Source organism: Macaca fascicularis, chromosome 9, assembly GCF_037993035.2.
Source record: "Macaca fascicularis isolate 582-1 chromosome 9, T2T-MFA8v1.1".
Lineage (NCBI taxonomy): Eukaryota > Metazoa > Chordata > Mammalia > Primates > Cercopithecidae > Macaca > Macaca fascicularis.
Genome location: NC_088383.1, coordinates 16,777,041 through 16,784,551, shown reverse-complemented (window position 1 = coordinate 16,784,551; position 7,511 = coordinate 16,777,041). Strand labels below are relative to the sequence as shown.

At 43.2% G+C, this 7,511-nt stretch overlaps 1 non-coding gene across 1 annotated transcript; it reads right to left on the bottom strand.

Moving 5' to 3' along the window:
* Positions 1–3,570: 3,570 nt before the first annotated feature.
* Positions 3,571–3,674, bottom strand: LOC123567013 (small nucleolar RNA U13). The gene has a single exon (XR_006689722.1). It is a non-coding gene; the product is annotated as a small nucleolar RNA U13 (small nucleolar RNA).
* Positions 3,675–7,511: the final 3,837 nt, after the last annotated feature.

Below are 7,511 nucleotides of genomic sequence, written 5' to 3'. Positions count from 1 at the left end.
GAAAAGTAAACTGAAGTACAGTGAATCCATCATTTGGTCCTAACTTCAAAAACGACCAAATTCGTCACAGTTTGTGTATATGTGTGCTTTTAAGAAGCAGAGAGTTTAATAGGCAAGAAAGACAAGAGAAGGCAGAAAGAAGAAGCTCCCCCATACAGAGACGGGGTGGATGTCGGGGAGGGGGGAGGCTCCAAAGCCAAAAGAGGAGGTCCCTCCCCAATTGTTTTATCTATTCCCCCTCATGTTTTAAAAATTTGATGCTTGTCATCATGTGATTTCACAGTAAATTCTTCATGATATATCTTTAAAGGATGCAGTGAAATGAACCAATAAAGTGCCTTAGTTCTTTAAGCTTATAAGTTTATTGTTTGTTTTTTACTTTAAGCAAAACATTTTAACTAAGGTAGATAGCACAGTTTGTGTGTCTAGAACATTTCACAGGCCTTGCTTATACATTCCTGGGTCTAATATGTTTGGGGGACCACTCCTCTAATGTAATCTTTGCATTTCTTCTATGATTATTAATCTAATCAGAGTTCCTCTCATATGCTTTATGTGTTGTTTCAAAAATAAACTTCTCTATTCACTGCTTTTGGTTTATTATTTTCTCCTTTTTTCTCTATTTCTGCTATACCTTTCTCCTATAGCTCTTCGGTATATTTTAATATTCCTTTATTAGTTTTCATTGAATGGTACTTTAGTTAACTTATATCTATGACTTGTTGCTTAACAATAAACAATGAGGCCATGAATTTCTAATATTTTGTGAAGTAAATAGTTTTACTTTGGCCCAGAAGTCATACAAGAAAATATTTTACATGTTTTCAAGTAGTTAATTTTTATTATTGACCTTTTGTTATTAATATCAATGTGATGGCTTTGTGATTAAAGAATGTGTTCTGCAGACTTTACACATTTACTGAGAAACATATTTGTGGCCAAATACACCATTGATTATGATAAATGTTCAAAGGCACCACTTAAGAGAATGTATATCCTCAGTAACAAATGCAAAGTTTATAATATTTATACATGTGCCCTAATCTGCTTTGTGTTGCTATAACGGATTGAGACTGGGTAATTTAAAAAGAAAAGAAGGCTTATTTGGCTTATGGTTCTGATGGTTGGAAAGTCCAGGATTGGACATCTGCATCTGGTGAGGGCCTCAGGCTGACTCCACTCATGGCAGAAGGTGATGGGAGCTGATATGCGCAGAGATCACATGGCAACAGAAGAAGCAAAAGGGAAAGTGGGGAACTGCCAGGAGCTTTTTCACAACCAGCTCTCTTGGGAACTAATAAAGTGAGCATCACTAACTCCAAAGGAAGGGCATTAATCTGTTCATGAGGGATCCTCCCTCATGGCCCAAACACCTCCCAACAGGCCCCACCTCCAACATTCGGGGTAAATTTCAACATGAGGTTTAGAAAGGCTAAACATCCAAACCCTAGCAACATGTATGTATGTAACTGTAAAATCAACATTTTTTGTTATTATATTAGTCATACTTGTATTTCCAGAAATACGGCAGACCATATATCCTGAAAAATTATCCCAAACTACCTAGAAATGAAATACACCTGTAATCCCAGCACTTTGGGAGACCAATGTGGGCGGATCACCTGAGGTCGGGAGTTTCAGACCAGCCTGACCAACATGGAGAAACCCCATCTCTACTAAAAATACAAAAAAAAAAAAAATGGTCGGGTGTGGTGGCATATGCCTGTAATGCCAGCTGCTCAGGAGGCTGAGGCAGGAGAATCCCCTGAACCCGGGGGGAAGAGGTTGCTATAAGCTGAGATTGCGCTATTGCAATCCAGCCTGGGCAACAAGAACAAAACTCCATTAGAAAAAAAAACAAGAGAGAGAGAGAGAGAAAGAAAAAAAGATAGATAGATAGATAGATAGATAGATAGATAGATAGATAGATAGATAGATGATAGATAGATAGATAGATAGATAGATAGATAGATAGATAGATAGACGAGTACTCTTTAAATGAAGAGCTAAGCATCCAAGAATAGGAAAAATTCTTAGGAAAAACAATAGGGTGTTTAGAAAGCTGAAACCTGAATGGTAGCTGAAGCTGAAATTTATGGATCATGTATTTTGATACACTTCTAGGGAGCAGGAAACAAGGCCTTGTACCTACTTAAGGGAGCTGGGACTGAGGCACCCATCACCCACACTTATTAAAGGTTGCAGGGTTTATCACATACATAGAAGTAAAAGGACTGGCGATAATAGCCCAAAGAACAGCAAAGATGAAATATAAGTACAACATTGTGATATTCGTGTACTCTATATGAAGTGGTGAAGGTAGATTGTAATTTATTCAAGATATATAGTAAACCGGCCAGGCGTGGTGGTTCATGCCTGTAATCCCAGCACTTTGGGAGTCTGAGGTGGATGGATCACCAGAGGTCAGGAGTTCGAGACCAGCCTGGCCAACATGGTGAAACCCCATCTCACTAAAAATACAAATGGTAGCCGGGCGTGGTGGTGGGCGCCTGTAATCCCAGTTACTCAGGAGTCTGAGGCAGGAGAATCTCTTGAACCTGGGAGGCAGAGGTTGCAGTGAGCCAAGATTGGGCCACTGTACTCCAGCCTGGGCAACAGAGTGAGACTCCACGTAAAATAAAATAAAATAGATGTATAGCAAACCTAGAACAGCCACTAAAAGATAAAGCCAAGAAAGGAGATAAAATGGAATTCTGAAAAACACTCATTTGTTCCAAAAGAAGGCAGAAAAAAGAGGGAGGAAAAAAACAAATACCAGACAGATAGGAAACAAATAGCAAGAGTGAAAGATTTAAAACACAGCAACTTGATAAATACACTGACTGTAATTTAAGTGAACCCAGTGGACTCAGAGTGAAACAGACCTGGGCCAGGACTTCATCGATTTCCTTTCCCCTGTATATACATGTCTGGGGCATGGGATGGGGGCTGTGTGGGGAAATGATACCACTTAGGGTCCTTGGATATCAGTTCCAACTTGGATCTGTATCCAACAGCTGGCAAGACAGCTGGGTCTTGTCCTTTCTCCAGTGTACATTTCTCCAAATAAATGGCTCTAGGGGTCTTCGTTGAAGGATTAAGACAATCACTATTTCAGACACGTGCTGTGGAGTTGCAGAGTTCTTTTCTGTGAAGACTCTAGCTCTTCTTCAGTCAATGAGTTCAGAGTGAGAAAGCTCAAGCCTAGATACTGGACAAGGGCGTATTTATTTATTTATTTATTTATTTATTTATTTATTTATTTATCTGATACAGGATCTTTCTCTGTCACCCAGGCTGGAGTGCAGTGGTGCCATATAGCTCACTGCAGCCTTGAACTCCTGGACTCAAGCAATCCTCCTGCCTCAGCCTCCCGACTAGCTGGTGCTACAGACATGTACCACCATGCCTGGCAAATTTTTTTTGTTTGTTTTTAATACAGACAGGGTATCACTATATTTCCTAGGATGGTCTTGAACTCCTGGCCTCAAGCAATCCTCGTGCCTTGGTTTCCCAGAGTGCTGGGTTTACACACATGAGCCACTGTACTTGACCTATTTGCTTTTTCCATGTCAGATGAGTAATGTGCCCATGTTGCAATAAGGTTTGAGAGTGACACATCTCACACATGCATGTGAATACTCAATCATCACACTTACGAACTACCAAAGGATCTCATCATTTTCTGTCGGAGCACCCACTTCAGCCTCTGCTCATCCATGTTTTGTTTTTTTTTGGGTTTTTTTGTTTTGTTTTGTTTTGAGACGGAGTCTCACTCTGTCGCCCCTGCTGGAGTGCAGTTGTGTGATCTTGCCTCACTGCAACCTCCGCTTCCTGGGTTCCAGTGATTTCCTGCCTCAGCCTCCCGAGTAGCTGGGATTCCAGGTGCATGCCGCCATGCCCAGCTAATTTTTGTATTTTTAGTAGAGATGGGGTTTCACCATGTTGGCCAGGATGGTCTCGATCTCTTGACCTCATGATCCACCTGCCTCGGCCTCTCAAAATGCTGGGATTACAGGCATGAGCCACCATGCCTGGCCTGCTCATACACTCTTTGTATCTTTTGACGGCATAGAGTAAGCAAGGCCTTTACTGACAACTGCTTTGGACACTGTGATGCACCACTCAGGTGCCTCTTCTATGAACGACTTGAAGTCCCAGATGCTGGGATGCTCTCTGAAGGCACCTTTGAACTGCCAGCATCCTTAGGTGTCACCCAGCTGTAGAGACACTGTCTACTAAGGTCATGCTGTTTCCCAGAATGGCCTACATCCAGTGACTGCTTGGTGCAGAAATATAAAGGGCTAGCATCCCCACTCAACTCAGGACAATACTAAAGGACCATTTCGGCTCCAGGGCTGCCCTGCAGTTGGCCAAGACTAGTGTTGGGTCTGCCACAGAGCTGGATTTCCCTCTGCCCAATCTTGCTTCCATAACCTGCCTTCCACAGGTATTGACTCCACCTACACCCTAAATTCTGTCCTAGAACCTGCAACAGTTGATCCCAGGAGTATTCTGTGGAAGCAGGAGATAAGATGGGGTTTTGAAGATAGCACCTGCCACTGGCTGCAGTAAGGACTACATCCATAGGGGTAGGCAGAACACAGGTGCTCCCAGAAACTTTTGCTGGTGGTAAACCGGGATGGCTATCAGTAGTACAGTGTGCACTAGCTGGTGTATCAGAAATTTGAGAAAGATGGAGGGAATCGTAGCTACAAGGTCAAGAAAATTGGATGAGTAGGGTTAAACTGTGTTAAACTCTGGAAATATGTAACAAAAATCTGAGACTTATTAATGGAAAACTATGTCTGAAAGCCAGATGGTGTTCTTTGTCATATACCTCACATTGGGAAGGCAGTGAGAACTGAGGGCTATGTCCAGGTATGAATTGTGGAGGTGACTGAGCTCCACAATTAGTTTAGTTAAAATAAAACTAAAGACAAATCCACTATACTGAGGTCAGGGTTTGGTTTAGAAAGAATGTGTCCTGGCCAGGCATGGTGGCTCATGCCTGTAATCCCAGCACTTTGGGAGGCTGAGGCAGGCAGATCACTTGAGCCCAGGAGTTTGAGACCGGTCAGCCCAATATGGGGAAACCATGTCTCTACCAAAAATACAAAAATTAGCCAGATATGATGGCCCATGCCTGCAATCCCAGCTACTCAGGCAGCTGAAGCAGGAGAATCACTTGAACCTGGGAAGCAGAGGTTGCAGTGAGCCAAGATCGTGTCACAGCCTCGGTGACAAGAGCAAGACTCTATCTCAAAAAAAAAAGAAGGGAGGAAGGAAGGAAGGGAGGATGAGAGGGAGGGAGGGAGGGAAGGGGAGGAAAGGAAGAAAGGAGGAAAGGAAGAAGGGGAGAAAGGGAGAAAGAGAAAGAGACAAGGAGATAGAGAAAGGAAAGGAACAGAAAGGAAGAAGAAAGAAAGAAGGAAGGAAGGAAGGAAGGAAGGAAAGAAAGAAAGAAAAAGAAAGAAAGAAAGAAAGAGAAATAGAGAAAGAAAGAAGGAAAGAAAGAAAAGAAAGAGAGAAAGAGAGAAAAAAGAAGGAAAGAAAGAAGAGAAAGAGAGAAGGAAGGAAGGAGAGAAGGAAGGAAGAAAAAGGAAAAGAAAGGAAAGAAGAAAGAAAAGGAAAAGAAAAAGAGAGAGAGAGAGGGTCCTGATACATAGGAAGGAGGTGTCTGGTTTGATGCTCTCCCCAAATCTTAAATTCCTAGATGTGTTTGAATCCTTTGAGCCTGCACAAATGTCCATTCTTTCTATTAAAAGCTAGCATGCTCCACCTTGCCTGAAGACAATGCTAGAAATCTCTTCCTTGCAAGTCAAAATGTGTCCCACTTGAGATCTGCCTTTAAGTCCTTTCCTGGCCTCTCTAGGCCTATAAGTCAGGTGAAGTCATAACTTAGGCCAGTCAGGAATGTGCTGGGCCTGATGAGGAAAGAAAGGAAACTATACTTCAAAACGAGCTGCAAGACTTAGCCTGTGCACACTGGAAATATATATGCGACAGTGAGTTCTGTAGTTGGTCCCACTAACCTTCCTCTTCTTGGTGTCCCACAGACACACCAGCTGAAAGAGCAGTTCCTAGAAAATGTGTGACAAAGTAGACACAAGAGGTAGACTGTACTGAACACTCTAATACATCACCCAGGTCCTCAGTCAATAAAGGGCTCATTGCTCCAGTTTTTAGGGATGTTATTATCAGATAGGCTTCAGTTGGCAAACCCTTTTGGGATTTGTCAGTGACAGAGAGCTGCCTTACCCAACATTATGCCCAGTGATGGGTCATTTTATGGTTCAACCTGCCTGGACCAGGGGATGCCCAGATATCTGGTGACACATCCTTTCTAGATATGTCTAGGAGGATGTTTCTAAAAGGGATTAGCATTTGACAAAGTAGACTGGGTAAAAAAGACACCCTCCCCAGTGTGGATGGGCATCATCCAATCCATTGAGGACCTGAATAAAACAAAAAAGGTGGAGAAAGTTTGAATTCCCTCCTTATCTGATTGCTGGAGCCAGGACATTGATCTTCCCCTGCACTCAGCCCTCCTGCTTCTCAGGCCTTTAGTCTTGGAGGAGAATCTACAGAACCAGCTTTCCTGGGTCTCCAGCTTGCAGACGGTGGAATCACATCTGCCTCCAGAATCAGCCTCCGTAAGCCTGAATAGTCATATGAGCCTATAGCTTACAATAAATCTCTCTTGAGAGAGAGAGAGAGAGAGAGAGAGAGAGAGAGAGAGAGATTTAGATGTCTGTCCCATTGATTCTGTTCCTCTGCAGAATCCTGACTAATACCTGCCCCTTCCCAAGGTGGCCAACATCTATTCATTGATCAATGTGGGACAATAAGGCCTGGCCATCCCAACCCAGCTTGGAACACTGCTAAAAAACCATGTGAGTTTCACAGCTCACCCTGTGGGTCAGCCAGGCTTGTATGAAGTTCATTTCCCTCTGCTTAATGCCACTTTCTTTCCCTCAGTTTCACAAGTTTCAATCCCAAGGACATACCTGAGTGAACAACCTGCTTCCTAAACACCAGCCCGTTTCTAGAGAACCCAGCCTGTGACAGCGGCTCAACACTCTTGCCCTTACGAAAACCATATGCCATCTGCCAAGTCCCCTGCAGATCAGGTTCCCCTGAATGCAATTCCAGTCTTACTACCTGTTATAGGAATTATGTTCATCTTTCTTCTGATTCTTAAAGGCTGCCTCCTGGCCTCCGCTATCCTGGGATCTACTATCCTCGTTGCTATTAAAAAGCTCAGTTCTGCAACACCGTCAGCTACCTTCAGCCCCAGCTTACAGAAGACAGACTTTCCTGAGGTTCTCAAAATGCTGGTGCCCCTTCTCCTCACCAGGGCATTTCTTATCAATTTGGCCAATGTCGTATTTTCTGGACCCTCCTGAGGACGGTCAGCTGGTGGGTTTTCTGGTTAGGTACAGTAGACTCATTCTAGCATTTTTAAGTCCTTGAACACCCCTTCTTCCACAATCTCTCATGAGTTTTCT